This window comes from Lates calcarifer, linkage group LG19 (genome assembly GCF_001640805.2).
Source record: "Lates calcarifer isolate ASB-BC8 linkage group LG19, TLL_Latcal_v3, whole genome shotgun sequence".
NCBI classification, from domain to species: Eukaryota; Metazoa; Chordata; class Actinopteri; family Centropomidae; genus Lates; species Lates calcarifer.
The window spans coordinates 21936151-21941541 of NC_066851.1; positions in this window are offsets into that span (position 1 = coordinate 21936151).

Here is a 5391-nt window from a genome sequence, read left to right on the forward strand (position 1 = left end):
TGGACGTGTTAGTGTTGTGAAAATATGTCAGTCTGTCCTTTAGATAACTTCTGACAGACAGTTCTCTGACTGGCGCTGGATATTTTATAGTTTATTTTGAATCACTGACATTTTTAAATTAGAAAAACAACATGCGTTCTGCCAGTTTGTGCGTAAATGACAAGTTAACGACTCATTAAGGAGATCCAGTTTGAATTCAGCTGAATTACAGCCGAAGTGTTTGAAACCACTTTTTTATGGTTTGTTTTCCTTACTGAGATGCCATGTAGGTGGAGTTTGCCCTGCAAGGAAATGTAATGAGACCAGAGCGGTTTCACAATCACAGGGAGGAGGTTGAAAGTCAATTAGCATTTCTTTTTCTTTGGATAACATCTTACCTGACTCAGTAAAAACTCCTCCCTCTCTGATCTAACCTGATGCTCCAGATGAGTCAGGACAAACACTTTCCTTTATTTTATTTATTCATTTTTTTTCCCAGTTGCTGTGGCTGACCCTGCTCTGCTCATGAGACACAAGTAGTCAGGGTTTGTTAGTGAGTGTATTTACTGAAAACACTGTCACACACTGCCATCTAGTGGCCAGACAGGAAACACCATGTGCTCATGCAACAGCAGAAACTGCCAAGCAGCCCACTGGCAAGGCACTCTGCATTTAGTTTGCATTTTTAAAGGCTGATAAGTAATTTTTGGAGCCAGGCACTGATTTATTTTGGGGGTTTATACTGGATTAACATTTCATTTGATTCTGTTTAATGCAAAAATACATTATCTTAGGTTTAATACTTGTATTTATTTAAGAGCATTTCTATCTTTTTTAATTCTTTTCATGGTGTAAAACCTCTAGAAAAAACAGCATGCGAACTTGAGCTCTTGAGAATAATCGTATTATTTCAAAGTTAATTGTTCATTAATGTAAAGTAACCTACGGCTCGTAATCGAGAAGTGTGATATTTCTAGATTACTGCCCCAAAATAAGGGAGTTAATTCCCATGAATGAATATGAATTAACAGGGATCACAGGGAGAAGAATCTAATATTTCATAAAAGATAAACATTAGCCCAAAGCATCAGTTCAAGCCTGTTTAAACTGAGTTCTGTTAAATAAACAGCTGGTAGAGAAGACAGAGCCACAGAGAGAAGCTGTGTTCACTGATTTATTGCAGTTTGTTTCAAGCGATATGAATAACAGCGTGATTACAGCAGCTCCTGAACAACCCAGATGTCTCGGATGTGTTCAGTTCTTCTTCGTTTCAGATGTGAGTAAGCAGAGCAGACAGACAGCACCGTGTGGTTTACAACGCAGCAGACGACTGTGTGGTTTCTCTTTATCAGTGGTAAACAGTTTTCACCCTAAACAGGGTTCAGTTTATCGTTTCATAAACTCTATGTTTTTACAGTACGTCAATGTTCCCGACTAGTTTCTCTACATCTTCTTCTTCTTTGACAACAAATATTTCAGTGTGTAAAAGTACAGTTACTACGACCACGGTTTCTTTCAGATTGTGAAACTTACACTCGTGTCCTTTACCAGCTTTGTAAAGTGGTGCATGTGACTGAACATTCAGGTGTCATGACTGATGGAAGAACAGTGGTGACCATAAATCTTCAACACAGTTTTGACGTCTGAGGCTTTGAAAAAAAAAACAACCACAGGAAACGTGAAATGACGAATCCTTCAGCAACATAACAACCACAGGATAAGGTAGCAACTGTGAAAGTGTAATGAAACCTCAAAATCAAACAGTTAAGACGATAAAACATCATGTTGTTAGAATAACTTATTACACAATAAATGGTTTAGAAATCATAATAATAATTAGACGTACATTCTCCACACCTTTTAGGAGTTTTTACATTAGTCAGTATTATTGCATGACTTATTAAAAATATGCCAAAGCCCTTGTGGTGTAATTAAGGGTCATTCTTAAGGGGAAATATCTTAAATTAACAGATTGTGTTCCAGTTTAAAGGATCACGGACGTTTTTAGGTATTAAATGATCATTTAGCACCAATGTTGCTCAGCCAGGTTTGTGTTTGTGTGGATTCAAACTGCAGTGTTCAGCCTCTTTAAAAGCAACCTGTTTCAACAACAGGAGAATTACCTGTAAATGGAATTGAACCTCACTCTGTTAAAGCTGCATTAATCAACAGCAACAATGGATCCAATAATTGCTCAACAACACACCAGACTTTAACATGGAACACCTTTGTTTGTTTCTCATTTCCAACTGTGACAACAAATGTTCCCTAACCTTAACAAACATGGTCATTAAACCCAAATCTGTTTCCAAATCTATTCAAATCTTTGTCATAGTGTTGTCACATCAAAAAATCTGATTCCTTAGTGGAGCGTTTAGCAGCTAAGAAGCCAGACGTTTCTCTCAGGAGCCGGTGGAGACCAAAAACCGAGCTAAAAGACTCCAAATCAGCACTAATCTTCTTCCATGTCTTCCATTGTGTTCTCAGCTTGTTCCACTGCCCCCAAAGTGGCCAAGAGAAAATGAATTAATGCAGCTTTAAATGAGATAATGCAGTCTGAACACTGGAAATTAATGTTAAGATTAAGTAAGAGTTATTAAGTGTTTTCCTTCACGGTGCAGCAGCTGAGGCCTGAAGGCAGCAGAGTGACTGACACTGTTTCTGGTTATAAGGCTGTTACATGCTCTGTACACTGTGACCCAATTATTACAAGAAATCAGAACTTTGTATTTGTGTTTTTTGTTTGCACAAACTGAGTAGGAAATCATAGTTACTATAGTTACTCTCGTTTCTTGTTTCAAAATCATACTTTCTAAAATGACGTTTCACCCTCAGAACACAGAAAAAACCATCACTCCTGCTCCAGAGGAAATGAGAAATTATCATAAAAGTTCTCAGACCACAGTCTCCTTTAGGGACCCAAATAAGATGTTCACAATTAATGTGTTTACAACAGTAAAAGAACGACTTGTTTCGAGCACAGAAACTGTAACTGGGAACAAAAACAAGGACGTGTGTGGAACCAGATCCCCAGGCACTGATTTTACAGAGTATCATAAAGGAAACACAAGGAAATAAAACGAGCAACACGTTACAGTACGTCGGCATGAAGCACCTGTGATGAGACGACGAGACTTCAGCTGCAAAGACATCATCTGTGTGTCGAAACGAATCACTCCTTCCTCTTCTTTATTTTCTTGCTTTCACAGTCTGTGTGTGTGTGTGTGTGTGTGTGTGTGTGAAGCAGCCTGGTCCAGTCAGTTTACATATCTGGAGAAACCTTTACAGCTGCAGGAGCTGAGAGGACTGAAATATACAGGATGACAGTGTGTGGGTGTTTTTCAGCAGCAGCAGCAGCAGAGGTGACAGGAAAATGGTTTTATAGTGAAGGTTACGCTGAGAGAACTCTTTGATTTGTAAACTGGCATGCAACTGTTTCACTACTGCATGCAGTCAGCGATGGTAGTTAGCCTGAGCGAGCCCAGGTCACCTCTCAGTGAAGGATCTTCACTTACTGCTGCACTGTGAGCTCCTTAACATATTTACATTAAAACTGGTCTCTAAACGAAGGCTTAAATACAGTTTGTACAGACCTTTTTTAAATAGTTTTTAACCAGATTAGCAGCTTAGAACCATTTTCATCAAGGCTGTAGCTGCCACCAAGTGTGTTCACATGCAATCTAATGTCCAAAGTAAAGGTCAGTATTTGGAGGCTCCTATCAAACGTCTCATTCAAACTTTTAGTCGTGTATAAATCTAATCTCTGAGACATGGTTGCAGCAAACACATTTACATTCAGGGGGAAATAATTTCTACAGAAAATAATCCAGTATTATGAAGATTCATTCCCTTCATGTTTAAACAGCTCTTAGACGTCATGTAGGGAATTTCTGGGACAGAAACCTTGAGACTTAAAGCCTCAGCGTTCCTTGATTGTCAACATCTGCTTACACTTTCCAAACTTGGTTTAAACAAAACACATGTTGATTCTGTCAGGATCAGACTTCCAGATGACTTCAGAAACATCCCACTGTCGACTTAACGCACGATAATATCTCTACTTACTATTTACAGAACATTTTAAGAAGCCTTCAGACTTCTACAGTGATACTTTTCCTGGTTGGTCTGAGTCTTTCTACAAATATAATCAATATAAATCCAGTTTCAGAAAGCCTTCACCCGAGCTGTATGACAGTTCAGTTTCAGGGGAAAAACTTTAAGTTAACTCCCTTTTAATCTCACGCAGACAAACTCACGACTTATCCTGAAGACAACTGACGTCCGGCATCGTACCGTCTCAAAAGTAAAAAAAAAAAAAACCAAAGGACTTGTCTACATGAACCCAATTACAAACTGTCAACATCATCTGTGTGTGTTGTGGAAGCCGCTCAGATCCTCCTGGGCTTTCATTCCCCTCGTCTGTAATCAACACCTCCTCATCAGGAACGCAACAAACTCCCCTGAAGCACACACACACACACACACACACTTCCTGAGATCAATGTGCCTGCTCAGTCAAGAGGCCTGAAACTCCGTCACCACGAGCCGGTTACAGACACACTTCACCACCCTGACAGGCAGCCCAGACAAACTCCTGACACCTACCTGCCGAACTGACGCAGGTGTAAATGTCTTTGATTCTCTGCAGAGACGCGATGAAGGATGGAAACATGGAGCAGGAACAAAGTGGGAAAACATCTGACTGACTGTTACAGGGTGTCTGCGGCTTTCACTAAATTCAGGTTTACACTTTTTCAGACTTCTGGAGGTGGATGTTTTAAATTTTGCCTCAGAAAGCTGAGCTTTTTAAAGGTTGGTTTTATATCTTTAAGGCAGGACGCTGAACACAGGGAAGACCGTCTGATGTTCTGTCTGGTTCAAGCTGGACCAGCAAACATAACATACCAGCAAAAAAAAAAAAAGAGTCGAGTGGAGCCAGTCCAGACGACACGACTTTCAAAATCACTGAACTCACTCTGGATTCTGCTGCTGATTACAAGCTTTCTTTGACAGCTTTGTTTCCTGATTTGCACAGGAAGCTAAGAGCACACATGGGGTTAAAAACCAGATCCTTTATGTCTTTTATGTGTTTGTGTATCCTGCTTTACTCTGTTAAAATAACCACTTTACACACACGGAGCTTAAAACTGTCGCAGGGAAAAGAAGTCTGGTTGCATTCCAGCAGCCGAGGCGGAGCGTGTGGGGAGCGAGTGCGGTGAGGCTGAGGAATGAGGGTCTGGGATGAGAAATAACAGAAAAGGCTTTGAGTGGAAGGGTTTAGAGATGACACACACACACGGCCTGAAACGGCTGCGTGAAAGTGGTGAGAGGCGTTCAGTGAGCGATGGGAAATGTGAGATGTAGAAGAGGCAAAAAAAAGAAGAAAATCAAATCAAATCAAACAAAAAGAAA